Genomic DNA, 22957 nt, shown 5'->3' with positions numbered 1-22957 from the left:
ATAATTGCATTGGTTATGGTTACAATGAGGAGAAACAGACACCAACAAAAAGTCCCCTTCTAACATTTCAGTTTTAAAATGAAAACTTACTGGATTTATAAAAATGTGTAAACCATAATGTAAACTATAAGATGAGAAATTAAGTGTTTAAAATATATAGTTAGCATGCCCTTTAGTAAATGGCCCCATCGTGTGTACATATGTGTGTGTGCATGTGTGTGCATGCATGTGTGCAATATAGCCACCCCGACTCCTCAGCAACAGCACGCCAGGGTTTCAATGTTGTGATGCCTCTAGATCCTTTAGTCATCTCAATAACCTTGAAACCTCTTGAGAATAATTTAGCAGTACATCCAGGGGAGAAAAGTATTCTCTGAGGAAGGATTAATACATACATGTTGGATTAATACAAAGTCCCAAAGTCATACTTAAGAACAATGAAGATTTTTTTTTTTTCAAATCAGAGTGAACTTACTTAAGGAAGCCAAAAGAATTTTTAAATATCTATGTTGAATTACTATTGTACTCAACTACTTTAGGCTTTGAATTTCCCTGTCTATAAATGGAAAAATAATAGTGCTTACCTATTTCCAACTACATAAGAAGTAAACTTTATAGAATTTGTTAATATATAATTCTAAGTTTTGCTACTGTGATTGAGAGAATAGACATAGAGAACCATAGACTGTTAAACTATCAGTTGCCTTAGAAATTTTCTAGTCCACTATCCAGAGACAAAGACCCAATGCTTAGGGTCAACAACTAGTCAGGACAGCTGTGACTGGCACGTAATAGATCTCACCTTTTTGTTGTGTACTTTAAGCACTGGGAAGAAGGCAGGGAAGGAATAAGAATATATGGGCACTTGTGAGTTGCCTAATTCTTTCATATTAGTGTATGTCTTGGGATCAGTAAAAGGCAGAATTGCAAGGTAAACTGCCTTCACAGGTACTTGAACTCAATAATGTAAACAAATAGAGGGAGCCAGATAAAATTCACCTATGCGCTGTGTTTGGAGGTGTGCCCTAACTCCATTAGATATCCAGAGAAACCTGCTTCTGAACAACCATAAGTTTGGCCAAAGCGCCAAAGAAACATTGCCCCAAATAGCTCTTGATGCCCCCACAGAATCTACTTGGGAGATGAGAGGCAGCTCTTATCTGTTCTGCACTCATGGGAAGAAAATCTGAGTTTCACTGGATTAAGAACCAGGGGACAGAAGTGGAAATTTTGACTCACTATTGAACGCTTTAAAATTCAGGGCGGCTACAATCTGAAAGATATTATTGTATATTAAGCTGTTAGCAGGCTAAAAATTTAGGATCATATCTGAGCTCGCCATTTTAGAAGAATCCAGAAATAAAGCAACAAATGGAATTCCTTAAACATATGATCTACTTGTTCTGCAGATGCCTAAATTTCACTGCTTAGAGATCACATTTCAGGTGCAAGTTCTTCTGAGGCAGCAAATACGTAATTTAAATTTACTCTAAAATATAGTATCAGTATTTCTCAGAAACACATGTGAGGAGGGGGAAAGGAACATGTACAGCTTGGGCTTTCTAAAGGCTGTTAGGGTGGGAAGGTGGAAGCATGGGTACATGGGCTGTTGTTTGTCAAAGAGCCTAAAATGGAATTTTAAGCCAGAACTTTGCAGATTTTTTTGGCTAACTGATGTGGAGGTAATGCTGCCCACAAGTCCATACCCCACCCTGTGTGCTTAGATTGAAGAACGTGAGGACTCTAGAACGTGGGGAAGGAAGCACCGGAAAAAGGCTGGAGGACCCAAAGATAAAATTTATTTAATAATTTTGCCTTGAACTGACCTGAGATATTATGTGTTCATCACTATGCTAAAACTTTTTTTTTGAAATTTAAAAATGGTAAAATACTAGTTACAAATTTATATGTCTGCATCAGAAAAATAAATCAAATAAGAAAACAGAGATTTCTCCTGCTGCTCCCCAGAGCTGGCAGAGATGCAGAAAATCAGGTGGGGATATGAATCAAAACAGTAGTGCTGGCCTGAGCTGTGGTGGCGCAGGGGACAAAGCGTCGACCTGGAATGCCAAGGGTGGCAGTTCGAAACCCTGGGCTTGCCTGGTCAAGGCACATATGGGAGTTGATGCTTCCTGCTCCTCTGCCCTTCTCTCTCTCTCTCTCTCTGTTTCTATCTCTTCTCTCTAAAGAAGTGAATAAATAAATAAAAAATAATTAAAAAAAACAACCAAAAACAATAGTGCTGACCTAAGATAGGTTGATATAAAATTCCTTGGTTTTGATTTGTTATTCTTTAACAGTACTAGATTTATCTGCTAATATTTTATTTAGGATTTCTACAAGTATGTTTGTAAGTGAGGTTGGTACATGTCACAGTCTTGACTGGTTTCTGTACTAGAGCTGCACTAACTTCACTATGAATTGGGAAGCATTGTTTAGTTATGTCCCAAAACAGTTCACATAACAAGAAACTAGGCTTCTTGCATATGTATTGAAACAGTAGCATGGTTAGAAACTGTTGAGCACTGAAGCACTTGGGATAGATAGCTGACCATTTTTATAAATTTTTCCAGTTATTGATTAATTTAGATTTTTCTGCCTCTCCTTGACTCAATTTCATAGATTTTCCTAGATAATCAAACAGTTCATGTAGATTTTTGCTATACAGCTGTGTTCAGAATTCTCTTATTATTTAAATAACCTCCTCTATATCTAGAATTATCTGGCAATTTGTTCATTCCTCTTTATTTTTCACTAGATCAAAATCTTGGTAATTTCACAGAATCAGGTTTTTATTTTATTGCTCAATAATATATTTACAATTTAAATATTATTCTCTGCTTTTATCATTATCCATTTATTTCTTATATTTTGCTTTCTTAGCCATTCTTTTCTTTGAATTTCGAGTTGGCTTTTTAGTCAATTTATTTTATCCTTTCTTGTGTTCTCATACATGCATTTAAGAGTCTGTATCTCACAAGTTTTTTATGTGTTATGTCATTTTCATTCATTTTTAAATATACACAATTTATTTTCTCTTATAATTGTGTTTAATATCAGAATGTATATGTATATGAGTAACATTCTGCAAATGCATTATTTGATATTATTTTTTGAAAAAGTATGCATTCTCAAGGTATAGATTATACTTACTAACTTTTTATTTAACTATTCTTCAATACATATTTTCTTATTTCTTATTTCTAACAGGCATGTTAAAATCTTTTATTCTGACATTTTGACAAGGTAGTGGCTTCTAAAAATGGACATGCTGATTTATAGGGAGCAGGGGAGAAAATCAGAGGAAATTCAAACACACTTGGAGATGAGCAAACCAAAGATCAGTGCAAAGTGATATTCAAAAATTTTGTGAGAAAATTAATATCAGTTTGACCAGGCAGTGGTGCAGTGGATAGAGTATTGGACTGGGACGTGGAGGACCCAGGTTCGAAACTTGAGGTCGGTGACTTGAGCATGGGCTCATTTGGCTTGAGCAAGGCTCACCAGCTTGAGCACAAAGTTGCTGGCTTGAGCAAGGGGTCACTCGGTCTGCTGTAGCCCCCTGGTCAAGGCACATATGAGAAAGCAATCAATGAAAAACTAAAGTGCTGCTGCAATGAAGAATTGATGCTTCTTATCTCTCTCCCTTCCTGTCTGTCTGTCCCTATCTGTCCCTTTCTTTATCTCTGTCAAAAAAAAAAGAAAAAAAAAAGAAAAGAAAATTAATATCAAATGCGTCCAATTACATGGGGAACAAAATTTTTGTTGCATCCACAAAAACACATGTTCTTACCTAATTTGAGTGTGCAGATCTCAAATCTGACATTAGTTTTTCTCTGTAAGCTAAAGTTTATTTGCAATTCAAAATTTTAAGTTTTCATCTTATTGTAAAATTTTCAACATTTAGTTTAACATAATGAAGTAGAATGTCTTCTTAGGCATCATCTTTGTGAAAATATAATAATTTATATAATGCAGTAAATGCGCTAATACACTAAAAGACATGATTGCATCAGAATTTGTTTACAGTTTCAAAATAGAACATATTAAAACACTTATTTTAATTATAAAGTTTGCATAAAACTTATTTAAATTCTATTCAGGCAAAAATTTGCGTTTGTAGCTCTTGTATTTGTGTACTTGTTGAGGACAATCTCGTTTGATGCTCTAGCAGTAGTCTGCTCATCACTAACAGCTCCAAGATTTTCGGGAATCTTATCAAGGTGATTGTTCAGGAAGTGAATCTTAATGCTCATGTTACATCCAATGTTGTGAAAAGCCAACAGCATCCTTTGAACCAGAAGTTCATAGTTTTCTGCTTTTTTGTTGCGAAGGAAGTTCTTTGTAACTGCCACTAAAGACTGCCATGCTGCTCTCTCCTCTTTATTCATCTGCCTGGCAAATTCTTTGTCACATATGAGTTTGAATTTGAGGTCCATCAAATACACCTGCTTTTATCTTCTCAAAAGACAAGGCAGGAAAAGCAGAAAAAAATATGTTGAAAGCATTCACTTTCTCCATTCAAAGCTTGAACAAACTACTTCATTAAGCCAAGTTTGATGTGAAGTGGGGGAAAATGATCCTGTCTCGATTAACTACAGGTTTATTCACAATATTTTGCATCCCTACTTCCAGAGTTTCACGTTTCGGCCACTCATCCTGTGTCTAGTGTTTCTCCCGAGCTTGGCTGTCCCACAAACACAGATAGAAAGTATACTTCGTGAAACCTCTCTGTTGTCCTAGCAGGAAATTTACCATTTTAAGATCCACACAAATGATGCAGTTATGCTCCTCATACTTCAGAAAGTTGAGGACAATTTTTATGTCATTCTCACTAAGTCATTCAATTCTGATTGGCTAAACTGCTGAGGGGTTAATGACTGCGTGGCATCAGAAGAAGACCCTTTAGATTCTACAACTATTTCCTAATGCATCTTATCAAAATACACTTGATCACCATGTTCACTTTCTTCGTCCTTAGAAGAAGTAAAACCATTGAAAACTGGAACCAGGAGTGTCTCAGAGTGTGAGATAGGTCATATTGCTGAAGGAATATTAGGATATATGATCATATGCTGTTTTTTCTTGCTGATGCCCTTTGTATGGATCAGACAGAAATAACAGTCACTGCTGTGGTCCTTAGGTTCACACCAAACCATGGGAATACCAAAAGGCATTCCTTTGGGTTTTCCTTTTGTTCAGTCATGATGCAATTCCTCACAATTATGACACACAATATGAGGAGCCCAATTCTTGTCTTGATCGCCAAGGGGAACTTGAAAATAGGCAATATATGCATGTGTTACAAATGATAGGATATTGTGCCTTTGATGTTGAAGTGTGTAACAGGCACATATATAACAGAAGGTGTAAGGGCTATTCTTACATTTACGCCTACTCGAAGAAGACATGATTCAATCTTAAAACAAAATAAGAGGGTGTTTTTATCAGATAACTTTTTACATTTAAAAACAACTACAATTATGTAAAAGTGATGTTTGTAAACATTAATTGCCTTGTGGTTATGTTCAATCCAAGAGTCGTTGCCCTTTAACTCCAATTTAAAAACCAATGCATGCCATTAACTGCAACAAAAAGAAATTAAAATTGTATAAAAACTAGAGTATGCACCAAAAAAACGGATTTCAGATTTAGAACTAGCGATGCAGAGATATACAGAAACAGTTCTAAAACCTCATGCAACAACAACAACAAAAAATTGTTCCTCAGTGTTTGTTATCAAGTTTCATATGAACCATATATTGACTTTCCATGTAATTTTTTAAAACAAGACTCAGTTTCATATTGAAGTGGTGAATAACAAGTAATGCTATGGAGATAGAAATTGGATGAAATTGATATAATTCTAGCATGCCCTACTTTAAAAATACTACCGTCTGTGAACTTATACATTAGATAAATAAGTGATTATTTGACTTTCAAATGGATATTTTATTATACGTGTTTGCCATTTTGTTTTAAAGGTGTTTTCCTTCTACTCTTACTACACAATTCAATTTAGATTAGTTTCAGTAATAGACTGTCTCACAAATTAAAGCACACCTACATTACCACTCAACCTCATGCTGTCTCAAAGGACCTTCATGCATAAACAACTTGGCAATTAATGAAGAGTGCTGGAGAATGGAGGAAATTTTGCTTTTCTGATTGTAATCCTTGACTCCCTTTTCTGTCTTTCTCTCACTGTAATCTAACAACACTAGAGTTTGTTTCTCCAGTCAATAAGTGCAGTTCAAAGGCCAGAAGCCCATAATTTTTAATATGAGAAAAATTATTTTATTATTATAAAAACAATGCATGATTGTCATTAGAAATTGTAAAAACTTTAGAAAAAGTCAAATAAAAAATAATTTTCCAAATTCTAACTCCTACCCAAAGACAACAACTGATAATATTTTGGTATATTTCTTTTTAGTCTCTTCTTCCTTTTTTTATAAGCATAGTATCATATGTATATGTATATGTATATGTATATGTATATGTATATGTATATGTATATGTATATGTATATGTGAGGAGTATATTTGTGAAGTTCTAATTTGTATTATTTTTTATTAGCATATATTTCTTTTTATTTTTTAATGAGAGAGAGACAGAGACAGACAGACAGGAAGGGAGAGAGAGATAAGAAGCATCAATTCTTCATTGAAACACCTTAGTTGTTCATTGATTCTTTTAAAATATGTGTGTTGACCAGGGGGCTCCAGCTGAGCCAGTGACCACTTACTCAAGCCAGCAACCTTGGGCTTCAAGCCAGTTACCTTTAGGCTCAAGCCAGCAACCATGGGGTCATGTCTTTGATCCCATGCTCAAGCTGGAAACCTTGGAGGTTTCAAACCTAGGTCCTCAGAGTCCCAGGCCAATGCTCTATCCACTGTGCCACTGCCTGGTCAGGCTCTATTAGCATTTTAATTAAGCACTTTCTTGTATTTTGGGGAACTCTCCAAAAACATACAGTTTAATATCTACAGAATATTTTATTCAATGGATGTGTATAGCTCTCACTGATCAATACCTCCGTTGTGTTTATATATTTGATATAAACAGTGATGTAATAAATATCTTTGCATATAAATCCTGTTCTGTTTTTGGCATTCTGTACTTAGCATAGATTCCCAGAAATTTGGTGCTCTTGTCACAAATTGCTTCATAGCTAGAAGTGAATATTTTAGCACATAAAAGCTATTTGAAGTAAAAGGGAGCTTGTGTTGTTCTTGAACCAGATGTGCTGTAATGGCTGTAGAGAGGGAGGCAGCTCTTATGAAGCTGGTTGTAGCAAAATGGTAGTGGCAAGCACAGACACATCATATGCTGACGATGCAGCCTTCACACCTGGAGGCAGAGGAGCAATGAGCAGGATCAGCTCTTGTTCCCTCTCTATTTGCACCACCACTGACCTCTAAGATTTATTTAGGCTCTTGTTTTTTTTTTTTTTTTTTGGAAAAGGGGTCTGGAAAAACAGATTGCCTTTATTACTTTCTTCCAGTTTCATTTTCTTGATTTTTACTTTAGCCTTTTAAATGTTAAGTCTCAGTGCAGTACTGGCTTAAATAACTGGATGGTGCAAATGAAATCATTTGGTGGACATGAGCTTTGTATCCTTTTTATTTTTTTAAAAGCAAGTAAGTCATGTCACAGCAAAGGATTTGTTAAATATGAGTCAGGAACTCAACCCAGGCTCCCTGGATCCATGGTTGACATATCCTTTATAGTCTAACGAGCACTTTGTGATCCTACAGTGACATATACGGAGGACAGGAAAAAGTGGCCCAGCTGATTTTATGAGATCAAAATGTCATGTATGAAATCTTTGGGAAAATTTCAGTAGTGCTTCCTGGGAGTTGGAAATAGATGACAACCTGTCATCTACCATCTTTTGCTTTCAGTTTCTTTCCTGACAATTGAAACCAATTGGGTACCAATATGACAGAAGCCAGAGGTCCAGCAATAGTATTTGTAGAAGCTTCTTTATATACCTCATGTACTTGGCTAGCAGAATTAAGACTATCTGTTATCTACCATCCTGTCAGCCAACCAGATGGGGGAAAATTCTATTTGACCCAAGGTAGTATTTTGTACCTCAGGAAGGACATTATTTGGTTTATATGCATTCTCTTACATATTTTTTACAAAATACCTAGACATCTCTCTGAGGAAAATATGTAGGACAACAGATGGTTCTTATAAGCTGACACCATATGGGCTTATTAGGTTGTAAAATTTGTTTGTTAGTTTTTTTGGTGGTTTTATCTTACTTTTTTATTGCCACAGGATAAAACTATCTGACTTCCTGTCATAAATATCAAGATATCACATACTTCTGCAGCCCAATCATTCTTTGTGACTTCTCCAGGTGAGAGGTTGCCAAGAAGAAACCCCAAAGCGCTACAGACTGAGGTCTGTCCCCTCCCTTCTCAAGTCTGTCTAGTTTCCTTGGTAACAATCTTGTTGACAGTTTCCAAGGTTAATAAACCAGATGTCCCTGGCTCACTCCTTTGGGAACCTGCCCACTAGAAGTCATACCACTTGCAGCTGGGCCAGTCTCACCTTTCCACTTGGACAGGACAACCTTGAGTCTCAGCCAGTGAGATGCCATTGAGGGGAAGGAGAATAGCATTTTGGATTCATTTCTCACTTTAGAAAAGGACACATTTAACTCCTCCTTCCCTTCCTGTTCCACCATAAGGAACACCAGAAACAAACTACTTGAAAGTAGGGCATGTATGCTTTTTTCCAGGCAGGCTTTCTGCACCTTTCTTGGGAAAGCAGTGGAAGAGAACTGTTCAAATGACACTCAGTTCAGAGCCTGTGAATGATTCCAATGGAGAGTCAGGAGAAATGTTCTTGGGGAAAATGCCCATTTCAAACTGTGTGAATATTTTCAGATTTCTGGGTTTTCTATGGCTGACAGGATGAAGTTGGTTTCATATGGCAGATGTCCCACGTCAAAAAAATCTTGGCTTAATCACCTCACGTTTCTGAATTTTGGTTTTACCATCTACAGAAACCAGAAAACAGATAACTGACTAAGTGATCATAGGCACTCTTTTTAGTGCTAGAGGTCACAGAATTTCTTTCTCCATGCTCAAACTAGCGGAAAGTTAGATCAGCATTAGTGGTATCTAATGGGTATCAGCTTCCTACCTGATATATTCATTGTGTCCCTGATGTTACCTCATCTAGAAAAAGGGACCTTGAGTTTTGTGGATGGTTCCACAGGGAAATCTTGTTTCCATTTACAATCTTATTTAGCCTGCTTAGGGCAAATTGCCATTTTTTAATTGAATATAATTGACATATATTACTGTATAAGGTACATTGAATTGATTTGATACATTTATATATCTCAATATGATTACCACTCTAGAGTGAATTAACCATATGATTCAGCAATTCCACTTCTGGGTACACATCCAAAGGATGTGAATATAAGATATTAAAAAGGTATTTGCACTCCCATGTTTACCATGGCATTATTCACAATAGCCAAGCTATGGAAACAACTACTGTCCACGAACAGATGAATGGATAAAGAAGATGTGGTGTGTGTGTGTGTGTGTGTGTGTGTGTATATATATATATATATATTATATATACACACAACATAATAATATTCAGCTATGAGGAAGAAGGAAATCCTGTCATTTGTGATAACATGGGTGGACCTTAAGGGCATTACGCTAAATGACATAGGTCAGACAAAGACAAAAACTATATGATATCACTTATATGTGGAATCTAAAAACGTCAAACAAATTACCATTTTTAAAATGCTCCCTTTTTATATTGCTGAACCATAGCACTTAATCTGTGTTCCATGCCATGCATGCCATATTACTATACTTAGCCTATTAAACACCCCTCTCTTATGCCTATGAAATTAATTAAGTGGCACACAGCAACCCTACCTCTGTTTAGGGAAACCTGTCACTCAGTCTCATCAATGCCTGTGGCACAGGGCAACTCTCAAAGCCCTTACTGTGAATACTGCTCCAGCCCCTGAGTTCCCATCATCCACAGCTCCCACAGCCCTCCTGAAACCCAGATACATTTTGTGTTCTGGCTCAGAGAGGACAGACTGCATACAGAATCTGAGCATTAGAATCACACAGACTCAGAAGTGAGTCATGCTAATTATTAGACTTTAGGTGCTACTGCATCTCTCTGAGCCATGGTTTCTTCCTATGTGAAATAGGGGTAACTCTTTGTCTAAAAGATTATTGCAAAGCTTTATGTGGGACCACCTTTTTAAATTATACAGCACAGTTTCCAATATCTGGCATGGGCTTAATAATTGTTCATTCTTTTTGCATTTGTTTGCTATCGTTGGCATATTCCCCAGGCCTGCTCCCACAGTGGTGGCTTTGCCCTGTCTCCTCTCAGCTGGTATTCCTTGCCCCCAAAGCTATGCTTGCCACCTGTCCTCCCAGGTACAGTGCAAGCACCACCTCCTGCAAGTCCATCTTGATTCTACTTATCCTTGACCTTGGTTAGGCATCTTTCTACACCACCCTCTACATGGTGTCTGATCACCCTGGCCTGCTTTCCCCAAGAATCCCATTGGGTCAGCTTAGGAAGAATGACCCTACCCTCTTAGTGATTTTCCATTCATTGACGCTTCTCCCTCTCTGCTTCTTGGCCACAAATCTGCACTTTTCCTGTTCTATTGAGAGTTGAGCCCAATGTCTCTCCCTTGCTGCAAGCCCCATTGTAGTGGTCTCTTGAATAAAGATTTCTCTGCCATCTTTAACAAGTGTCAGAGCTCATTTTTACTTAACATATCTGAGACTGAACAGTCCTCATTGGGTTCAGGAAGAGCAAGACTGGAGTCTTAGATGTTCAATGGCAGGGTTCAGGGGTCTGTGTATCTCTGCCTGACTCCCCATCCAGAGATTGATCAGGTTTCCACCTCAGATCCCTACCTGGTCTCACCAGTAAAGCAGGACAGGTTTATTGCTAAATTCTAAGGTAGTCTGGTATTTTTGCTGTATCTCCAGACATATAACTTTGATGTAGACATCTTAGCTTGAAGCATTTCTGCCATACAACTAATTGTCTATAAGGCAATTTTGGTGTAAAAAAGATAAAATCATGACAAATAAAAGATGACCATTAAAAAGAAGATAATAAAACATGAAAAAATGAATAACAACATTTATAAAGACTTTATTTAAAATGTGTGTAGACTCATGGTATTCTATGCAAATAACTGACTTTATTTGATGGATTGCACCGAAGCACTTCCCTTCTTCCTATGGGAAATGTGGGTTCAACTCCGTGTAGTCAAGGAGGGCCCTTGTCTCTCTTTTTCCTCCTTACATAGTATGTTTCAAACTCAGAAACCAATTCTTGGGGAAAACCATCATCATCTGGAAGAAATGGTCACTACTTTAAGACCACCATCACCATGTCTACTTATCCTTCTATGGACTATTATGAGGGCTAGCTCAGTTCTATAGATAATATAAGAATAGTAGTAACTGTGATAATTCCACTAGTAGGTAAATGAAACGGAACTAACAATTAGCTTAAATATATTAAGTCTACCCAAGATGGTTGATTCATCAATGGAGAAATAAAACCAAACAGAAAACACTCAAACTGTCAACTAGTTATTTTATCTTTTTTATAGCAAAATTTCCTATGGCCTATTCGTTATGTGGTGAAAATGTCTGTAGAAAAAATTTTTGCAGCAAAAATGTCTATGGCAAAGACTCTATGGGGAAAGTACCAAGAACCATTCCAAGGGTACTCAGATCAGAAAGGAGCAGGACTCATTTCATTTGTAGCCTGGCAGGCTAACCATAGCAAAAGAGATACTGCCATGTTGTCAAGAAGGTCCCCCGTGGTTCTAAGAACCAGTATTAAAGGAAAGTCCTAGCCTGAGAGAGGATAGAGAACGAAAAGCTTTGGGCTGCTTTGGAAATGCGAGCACAAATTCACATTGGATGGACATGTTCGACCAGTGCCAGGACATCCTGGGGTCTGTGTCTGACCCAAGATCATACTGAATTCTGTGTGTTTGAGTTAAATTATTTGAAAGCATTTGCACAATTCTATTTTAGTCTTAAGCAAATGGAAGAGAAAATCACAAAGACCATTAATTTGAAGTGCAGCCCTCCTAGAGCTTTCTCTGCCTTTAAGTTTGCATGCCTGCCGAGGCTGCTCTCTTGTTCCTGTCCCTGTGTGCCTGGCTCTCAGTCCCTGGGGCAGAGGAAACTCCCTGTTTATTTACATAATGCCTAGCCTGGAGATTCTGCCTTTATTGCTCCTTTTTAATAGTTTTTGATTGCAATTTGTGCTTTCTCCACAGCTTTCTTCTAGGGTCACTTGAGAAGAACGAGATGCAAGAGCCTTCTTTGTCATAGGACAAGAATGGAAACACAGGGAAACAAAAAGCGTCCCTGGTAGGTTTTCTCTGGAATCAGTTTTCTCCTTAAATTAGTTTGCTAAATTAAAAATGAAGCTGCATTTTCTGACCAGACAATGGAATAACATCACATTTTTTAAATGGTGAAAGAGAGGGCCTGTCACTGTCATATTATACCAACTGACGATGAACCTTATTTGGAAAAGCATTTTATTCTTTCAAGCTCAGAAGGAATCAATCGATTCCGAGAAAAATCAATTCTGTTTATCAACTATATTGTTTCTTCCTAAATCAAGTAATCTCTTTCTCCTCCTTGGGCCCATTCAGGCACAAAGCTCTGTATTCTCCATTTGAATAAATGACTATATTCTCATCGTTCACCATTGCATAGGCAATAGTTACTAACTGAATCAGGGTCAAAATTTTTCAAAAAAATTGCAAGCTAAGGTCTTGGGATTATTAGCATTTTTTAAAATGACAAGGAGGAATATCTTTTCTCCCCAAAATAGCCATCATTTCCCTTCTTTCTTATGATTGCTTTATTGTATCATGTCATGTGTACATGTGTCACATGTAAAAACACTTGGGAAAGAAGATATTCAAACACGATCAAAATGAGGAAGCTGTGATGAAGGCCACCAGAAGTCTATGGCTAGGGAAAGAATGTAGGAGCTACAGACAAAGGTCATTCCTGGCACAAGGAGACTTAATTGAGAGGGTCAGGATCTGATCTGGACTTGTGAGGTAGGTAGACTTTCCATACGGAAGTATGGAAATGAGGAGGAGCAGGAAGAAGAAAGTGATAAGGGGAAATAAGAGATAAGTGAACGTTAAAAATATTACATACAAATATTCCCCTTCACTGGAGCACTGCGTAAAGGGAAGATGACTTATGAAGGAAGGTTGGGACCAAGCTGTGAATGATTTTAGTGTTAAGGAATTTGGACATAATTTACTGTTTATTAGGCCATGATTCATTTTATATCTATGACCATGTTAATCCTCACATCAACCTTATAAGGCTCAGGGATTAAATTAGGTACCTAGAAGCACTTAGCTGGTAAATAATAGAGGTACACATGGGTCTCAGATCTGTGCAGCAGTAAAGGCTATGCTTATAGCCTCTCTCGACTATCTTGCTCAAGTCACATGCTGTTGGAGTCAAATTAATCTGAGTGGCAACTGGAGGTACAGCCCAGCTTCCTGGCTGCCGCAGCAGGCTTGAGATACATAGCAAGAGCCTGAGCTAGGAGGCAGCTGGGTGATGAGGGACAGCAAGAACTGTGTGAGGGACAGCAAGAACAATCCTAAAGTGGGTAGCCAGAGGGAGGAGGTTTAGGGGGCTGGGTTAAAGAAGTGGAGGGATTAAGAAGTACAGATTGGTAGTTACAAAATAGAAATGGAGATGTCAAGTACAGCATGGGGAATATAATCAATGTTGTGATAATTGTGTATGGTACCAGATGGGTACTGGAAATGTCAGGGGAACCATTTTGTAAAGTGTATGATTATTTAACCACTATGCTGTACCCTGAAAGAGTACAAAATAATATTGAATGTCAACTCTAATTAAAAAATAAAGATTAAAGGTTAATACTGTAGGAAAAAACAAAAGGATTATTAACAAACTTCCAGGCAATTATATGCAATGACAACAGAAAAAACCACGAAGAAATAATCTTAAGGTGGGTTGATTTTCAGGGGTCAAGAGACAGAGGGACTCCAAAGGTGACTCTTAATAGTTCTCCGGCCTCAGTGCAGAGAGCATGGGGCTATTCTTGACAGAAACAGGAAAGCCAGACTAATCTGGAAGAAGGCGATGGGTTTATCCATAACTTACATCTTTTTTGATTCAAAAGTTGAGCATATGCTCAGGGGAGCACCCTGGATGGTAGAAGTGATTCAGACAGTGCTCTGCCCTGCAGTAAAACCAAAATGGGCAGAGTCTCTGCTGCTCACATGCCCTGACACCTTTGCACTAGTGAGCAGAAAGAACAAGCTCTTTGTTAAAATGCCACTGAAAAGAGCTATGCCATAGCCCTGGGGATACTAAGAGGGGAAAGGGAAATATTTGGCAAAGCTTAGAGGCTGTCAGCTACTTTTTAGGTTGTAACTGCCACAGAGCAATGTGTGAGTATGCGGAGTACCCCTAGACTAAGAACAGAGCTCTCCTTAAATTGCTCCCTTTGGAGAGCAGAGTGGAGGGAGATTTCCTACATATCCATTTGCCTATCATGATAATAAAGAGACAGGTACATGTGCACACACACACATACATATATACATACATACGTGGCCTTGTGAGTCATGTGACTGGGAAATGTTAAATATGTTAACCATTGTTCAGAAAACAACTCTATACAATTTGAATGTGGTTCTGGGTGGCAGAATGTGGATTTCAGACAGCATTGCTTTTCCCACAAAGAACCATCAGAAAACTCTGTGACTTTATAACATTTCAGTGAAATGCTAGCATTTTTTCACATATCTCCTATTACCCCAATTGTGCATTTAGATAATGATGTCTGTTTTAGCTGGAGATATTAAAGAATGAAATTCTATAAAAGTGAAATTTTCAGTTAAATATAGGTTATCCCTTAATGCCAGTTAAAATCAAGTGAATTCTCTTGGATGAAAATTTTCTAAAGTGTTACAGACACATTTGTCATCTTGGACAACATTAAATAAGATGAAAATTCATTGCTGTCTTTTGGTGTGACTTAGTGTTGTTATCATTGACTCAAAGGAAGTAGAGCTATTTGGCTCTCTTTAAATGGCCCCAGATTGCTCACGCTTAGAGTTCATTTATCTGTTATTTACAGGTTCCTGACTCTGCAGTCTGGTAACTCTTCTCATAACCCTCATTCATTTTGCCTTCCTTTCTTCTAACTGCAACAGGCAGGAACACTCAACCACCGTTGAGCTGAAAGCAGTGATTTCTGTGGCTTTGATGCCTGTGACTGTGTGAAGTTTAGTGCACAGATTATCTGGTATTGACATGGCATTCAGATAAGGCTTTTTAAAAAATTTCTTATTTCCTGGTTCTGAGTAGTTGATGTTTCTGTATAAGAGATCTTTAGATAAATTAAGTATTATATTTTAGGCAGAAAAATTTTCTAATTAATCTTATTTGAATTTTTTTGCTACTACGGAGTTAAAGATTGAACATTTCTAGACTCTTAGGGAGAGCAGTTGCTAAGTGACATAAACGCGTCTGCCTAAGGTGAAAATCGAGTTGTGCTCTTATTAATAATAATAGCAACTGTGGTGTGCAAGCACTCTTCTAAACTTTGCACCTGGATAACGCTTACTTAATCTTTCTAGTGACCCTCATTGGACAGTATATTCTTATTTTCCAGTAGAGATACCCAAGGCTTAAAAAGGTAAAGTGACTTATTCTAAGACACACAGCTGTAATTCCCATGCTGTTCTCTCAAACACAGTCTTGCTGTAGGCTTCCTGCTCTGTCTGCTGGATGCCTTGTCCGAGTTTCTGGATTCTATGCGAGAACAGGAAAACGCATGGAAGCCACACTGAGGTTAAAGGGAGTGTTTCATATTTGATGTCGATGGCCACTGCGTTCAGGCAAATAAAGAGTCTGCTGAGCGAACAGGTGGAACAGCTGCAGGGCCCTGGTGGTCAGACTGGAGGCCAGGCAACTCTCAGGCCACACTGACCAGCTGCTCGGTCACTGGAGCCTCACTGCCTCTTATTCTATGCAGTACATTTCTCTACTCAGTTGACTCAAAGGAAAAGAAAAGCCTACTAGAAGAAAAGAATCAGGACTGCTAGTCATTCTTACTTTTGCTCTCAAATGTTCAGAATTCACTTCCTGTTATTTGATGTAAAACCATGAACATGCAGAATAGGGGGAAAAAAGAACAAAAAGACTGGATACAAAGAAAGGGATGGGGTTACTAGCCAGTCTTAAATGTCCTCTCTATGGCTCTGGCAAGAGGACCTACAGACTGGTCAGATTATTCAAACAGATTTTATCATTAATCATTAGCTTCCTTAGACTTTGCTTTTTAACTAGAGAATTCCTTTGATGCCCAGAGTAGAATTTGCATGGAATAAAGCAAGCTGTTAAGGAAATTAAATTCCAAAATAAACAAGCATGGTAGAATGGTATAAAAAGGTGCCTATTTTCTTTAAGCTTGGAATTATAAGGCTACCGAATTTAATTGTGGTAACAGTGGCACAAAGTAGAACGTGGTTATTTTCTGTCCTGCACCTGTCTTTGAGTCTGTCACTTTGTTACTCATTTCTGGACAGCAGTGAGAGATGTTTCTTTCCTTTTCCACCTCTTTTTTTTTTTTTTTTTTTTTTTTATCAGTCTGCTGCAGCAAAACGTCCCTTAGTCTGAAAGTTATGTATAGATAGATGCATGGGCACATCCAAGAAGCATCACAATGTTTCTTATATAAACATCCCAACATCTTATATAAATGCTACATTTCTTTTGGTTATATTTTCAACCTCTCCTTCACTTTCCCTCTTCATTTCTTCCCTCCCTTCTTCTTTCCTTCCTTCCAAAACTATTAACTAGGAGCTTTTAAAGTGCTAGGCACTGTGGTGCAAGGGCCTAGAAAACATACACACACACACACACATACTTGTATATTTATACAAATATATATTTAAAGGCTCCTAGTTTATATATATATATATATATATATATATATATATATATATATATATATATATGATATCTTACCATATGTGTACATACACACACATATAAACTAGGAGCCTATATATATATAAAAGCTTTATTTATTTTTTATTTTTTTAAATGACAATTTTACTTTTTGATTTTTATTTTTTAATTTATTGATTTTTTTTTTTAGAGAGAGAGAGAGAGAGAGAGAGAAACCCTGATTTGTTCTCCCACTTATTTATGCATTTATTGGTTGTTTCTTGTATGTGCCAACTGGAGATTGAACCTGCAATCTAGGTGTATCAGAATGATGCTCTAACCAACTGAGCTATTGGACTAGGGTTGCTAGAAACCTTTAGTTAAAATATTAACCAGCAGCTTTTAAAGTGGCAGTGTGGTTACTTGCAGAATAACCTATTTAAAGGCCCCTAGTTATTATGTTTATTATACACACACACATAATATACTTAGGACTACTGTATATCTATATTATATTTATGTACTGTGCCTACCTTTAGAATCACTTACCCTTTATCTCATGTTTTGGATAATTGGGTAAATATAATATAATCTACTCTTTTATAAACTTTAATGACACTCTGATTCCAGATACATATTAGTTTCTGTGGAATAGGAACTATAGCTAGCTGAAGTTCAGTTCAAAGTTTATAACCTTAAAAACTCCATCAATTTTATTAGTTAAAAGAGAAATACAGTTTTTAGATGATGAAAATATGTGCCTCAGAGAGACTTTTTCTCTGAACATAGTCATTTAAAATAAGGGACAATAGAATATATTAGCAGCTAAGTGAAGCTAAATTTAGCTGTGGAGAAAATTTATAAAATTATGAACTTCTTAGAGAGTCCCTAAAATTCTTAATGCAAGAAAAATTAGTGGGTTTATAACAGATACAATGGGCAAATCTAATTCCTTAAAAAGAAATCAGGTTTTATTTTTATACACCCTTTAGAAAAAAAAAACACCTAGTTTTTTTATTACATAATAGAGTATGCTTGACTCCACTATAAGTAGCTCTTTATAATTATATTGTCAATCTGAAAGAGCAGGTAAGGCCAAGTTCAAACATACTATAACTTTCTGGACCTAAGACTTTATATAAGTGAGATAGTGCCTAAAGTAAAGTGGACAAAGGGAAGAATTGTTTTCCAAAAGAAGAAATATTATGGGAATGACAAATACTTTAATTATTCATGACAATGTCTTATCAAAAATCTGATCACCTTTACATAAAGACCACCTAAAGCATGACCTCCACGCCAGCGGGAAATAATGAGGAAGACAGCCCATGCCTGGCCACTAGCATCCCTGGTTCTGTGAAGGAAGGGAAGACTCAGGGGCATTGTCCAGGTTGCTTGGTTTTTCAGTCTGTCAGCCAGGTTCAGTTTCTCTAAGAATTCCCGGATATGACAGGCAGTCAACAGTTTTGCCGAGCATGACTAGTTTCATTTCAAGGAATCCAGGCGGTAATTTTAAGTAGACTGGCTTCTGTTAACAGTTCCAGTCAAGCTGGGGTTTCAACTGCCTTCAGACATTATTTCAGAGAGCACATGGCAATCACAGAACCACCTGGGCCAATGTGACAAAGGCTGGGAAAGACTAGAAATTCCCTTAAAGCAGGGGTCCCCAAACTACGGCCCGTGGGCCACATGCGGCCCCCTGAGGCCATTTATCTGGCCCCCACCACACTTCCGGAAGGGGCACCTCTTTTATTGGTGGTCAGTGAGAGGAGCATAGTTCCCATTGAAATACTGGTCAGTTTGTTGATTTAAATTTACTTGTTCTTTATTTTAAATATTGTATTTGTTCCCGTTTTGTTTTTTTACTTTAAAATAAGATATGTGCAGTGTGCATAGGGATTTGTTCATAGTTTTTTTTATAGTCCGGCCCTCCATGGTCTGAGGGACAGTGAACTGGCCCCCTGTGTAAAAAGTTTGGGGACCCCTGCCTTAAAGGAAAAGCACATTTTAACAGTTTTCTGAATCAAGTGTCCTCAACATAACTTTTTTTTTTTTTTGTATTTTTTTCTGAAGCCGGAAACGGGGAGAGACAGTCAGACAGACTCCCGCATGCGTCCGACCGGGATCCACCCGGCACGCCCACCAGGGGCGACGCTCTGCCCACCAGGGGGCGATGCTCTGCCCCTCCGGGCGTCGCTCTGTTGCGACCAGAGCCACTCTAGCGCCTGGGGCAGAGGCCAAGGAGCCATCCCCAGTGCCTGGGCCATCTTTTGCTCCAATGGAGCCTCGGCTATGGGAGGGGAAGAGAGAGACAGAGAGGAAGGAGAGGGGGAGGGGTGGAGAAGCATATAGGCGCTTCTCCTGTGTGCCCTGGCCGGGAATCAAACCCGGGACTTCCGCACGCCAGGCCGACGCTCCACCACTGAGCCAACCGGCCAGGGCCTCAACATAACTTTTATAGCAACTTATCCTATATTTGTGATATGGATGAGGAAAGAAGGCATTTCTGGATTTAGAATGAAATCCAGGGAAGATACTTCTTCCTTTTCACCGGTAACTTACCTTTCCTGACCTGCAAAAGAATATTAGAGACTCTGCTCTCTGATTCAAATATTTACTGGGCATTCCCTACAGTTTCTAAAATGGCCAAGTTTCAAAATTTTGTAAATGTTTGACTAAAGTATCAAACAAAGGAAGTTTAAAAATGTCACTGATGTCTACCAAGTATGCACATTAATATAAACAATCCCTACTTTACATACAGAATCATCCTGACTTCAAATATTCTGTCTAGTTGTCAGCTAACAACCATCTGATCTAAATTTTAGTTTTGAAAATATGTTCTCTGGACCTATATTAGCCATGGTTTTGACTCTAAGAGTAACTTCAGATTTTGATTCAATGAGTATTTTCTAAACACCTACTCTAGATGCAGGGTTGGTGTTCTCATTCAATATCTAGTGAAATCAGAGGACTTGACTATGTGGCATATGTCATATTATTTTTTCCTGGTTTTCCTTACTAAGACACGATAGACTTATTACAATACTCTTGAATGAAATACTTGATATGTAGAACCTTTTAGAAAAATGGATATTTTTAAATTGTCTATAGTATTTATTATATAAGTTGACATTTTATTATGACAGATGATACATCAATATATAAATAAATGCCATAGATAATATGATAATATATAATCATATAATATATTAGGCCACTAAGTGTTTTGTTGGCATGAGCAAGTCACTCTTTTGTTTTACAGACAGGGGCAGTACATAATAATATCTCCCTCATCAGTTGTTTCAAGAAAACTGAATTAATATGTGTAAAACAGTCGGAAAAGACCTTGGCATGCTCTTGGAAAAAAACTGAACTAGCTTGACAGATAAGCTAAAAACAACCAAGCTACCGGGAAAAGGCAGGTGTTCAATAAATGCTGTTGCTATTATTATCATTATTTAAAATCCTAGTTTCCTCATCTGTAAACTAAACAGGTAGATTTAATCTCAACAATTTCTATAGTTTCTTTCTTTTGGGGACTCACTGTTACTCGGTCCTTTAACTTTCTATGAAGTAACTAATATCCTAGGTGAGTGCATCAGGTTAATATTTGAAAAAAAAAATTTCCATTAATTTGAGAGACAGAGAAGGAAAAATGAGAGAGAGAGGAGAAAAGCACCAACGCGTCGTTCTACTTAAGTTGTCCCATTTAGTTGTGTATTCATTGATTGCTTCTTGTACATGTCATATCTGGCGATCAAATCCATGACCTTGGCATGCGGGGATGATACTCTATTCATTGAGCCACCTAGCCATGGCAGCTCAGGTTAACATTTAACACAAATTAAAATTTACCCTGAAGTAGAAGAATCCATGGTGGCAAATAGAAGCAGATGAATAACTATTTTGTCTTGCTCCATGTAAATAACTTCTCTGTGTTTCTTTTTTTTATAATGCCAGAATGATGAAATGATAATAAGCAGGTAATTTCCCGTAGGGGCTTAAAAACTTGGCTTTATTTTAAATGCTTTGGGATCCAGAAGGACAGAGATCTGGCTCAGCCTTAAGAGGGAGCAGAACAGCTTGTCAATTGGTGGTTGTAGCTCCCTGGGGACTCATCCTGATACATTAATTTTATGTTATAAATCTGGGAGAATGTTTGGACAGGCTGAGAGCCAGTTCTTCCAGCAACTGCTATGCAAATCTTTCACTCCCCAAATAGTTGCTTTTTTTCTCCAATATCTTCCTATGCAAAATTAGGCTGGTCAAGTGGCTGCAACCTGCTTAAAATTAGGCTTTGAGCTAGTGAGTATGCCCTCTCCTCAAAAAGACATTTTCCCTTACCATTTCTTAGTATTTTGGCTCCTTCAAAATCCAAGGGCTATATTACTTGTTTGCAAATGGGTAGAAAAAGTAGTTTTTAATACTTTTTGTGAGAGACAATCTAACCAAAAAGATTCAATTTTTTGAGGAAATAAAAGCCCAGAAAAGAAAACCAGTATTATTCAGCTATAGTTTCATTTCAATGATGTTTTACAAAATAAACCACTCCTCATTAGACAGAGATCTACTGGCATACTGCTTGCAAACAATTCCAAAGGAAAAGAAAGACAAAAAAGAAGGATAGAGCATGCATGAGAGAAAGAATAAAGGAGGATTTCTGTTTGTGGTTTCTAACATTGTCCCCGACATAGCTTTTGCTTCATGTAAAGAGTATGCTGTACAATGACCCAAGACCTCTTCAATAAGACATCACTGTTCTGTTAGCCAACAGCTGGTAAGTAAGTAACCTTGCCGGTTATATGTATTATATGGAGGAAACAGGAGACTTACAATAGGACTTTTACCAGGGCCAGCATTATAGCCACATTCATAGAGAATGCAAATGAAACGAGGCAGGCCTGGCAGGAGTACATCAGTGAAAGGCTGTATTCATCACCAATGTCAAGTACAAGCTGGGTCTTCACATTTCTTTTTATCTCATGGCCCCCTCACTTGGAACTGTGTATTCGGTGGACAAAGGTTCTCTAGTAGGCTTTGACTACCTCAAATTCCACAGTGCCTAAAAATCCACAATACTCACCAATTCAGCAAATAGCCCAACAGTGTGTTTGGACATTCTATGAATTCAAACTAACTGTATTTTATAAGCTTTAAGAGTGAAAAGAGTCAAGTAGTAAGGGCCATCTCTTCATTGTAATATTTAACAATTATCCTCTGTTTAAATGTTACAATATTATGCTCTCCTTAGCAGATGCCTGTAAACAGCATTCACATGAAGTTTTAGTGGCTAGGGAGGGTTTTGTTAGTCAGATGTGGGGTTGGCATGCTTCTGAATCCAAAGTTTTTTTCTATGGTTCTCAGGAGGGTCATAGCATTGATAATAGGATGGCCCCCAAAGTGTATACTTGCCAAGGGAGCTCCCTTACAAAAAGCACTTTTGAGAACTATGGTATAAATGGGGGAAGATGCTGTTATAACTGGACACCCAATCTTCTCTGAAAGCATGGCTTAGGTACACTGTTGGCATCTCTCCCTGAACTTAACACTCAATCTAAATGTTTTTAGTGGGGGAATGGCACTATAAAATAAGGAATGATTTAACCCTAAGAAATGTATGTTTATAAACAGTATGAAAAAATGCAAGTGTTTTAATGCTAAATGAAAATCACACTGTAAAAAGATTACCTACCTGTTCACAACTGTATTTAAAATAAAATTAAAGCTGAAAACTTACATATGGAAAAAAAAAACCTTAGGAGGAAATTCAGCAAAAGTCTGTGGTGCCTATGGGGCTGCGAGTGATATTTTTCCTCCTTTTATTTTTTTGGTGGTATGTACATTTCTATAATAAACACAATTTTAATTGGCATACACTACTTTCACAATGGCAAAATGAACTTGATAAAAGCTACATTAAAAAT

At 37.5% G+C, this 22957-nt stretch overlaps 1 protein-coding gene across 6 annotated transcripts in view; it reads right to left on the bottom strand.

Annotated features, from left to right (window-relative positions):
- TRPM3 (transient receptor potential cation channel subfamily M member 3) overlaps positions 1-22957 on the bottom strand; it is a 541722-nt gene that overhangs the window by 143863 nt on the left and 374902 nt on the right. The window lies entirely within an intron of this gene.

The sequence above is a fragment of the Saccopteryx leptura genome, chromosome 2 (genome assembly GCF_036850995.1).
Source record: "Saccopteryx leptura isolate mSacLep1 chromosome 2, mSacLep1_pri_phased_curated, whole genome shotgun sequence".
NCBI classification, from domain to species: domain Eukaryota; kingdom Metazoa; phylum Chordata; class Mammalia; order Chiroptera; family Emballonuridae; genus Saccopteryx; species Saccopteryx leptura.
The sequence above is the reverse complement of the archived record's forward strand: the minus strand, read 5'-3'. Positions and strand labels throughout refer to the sequence as shown.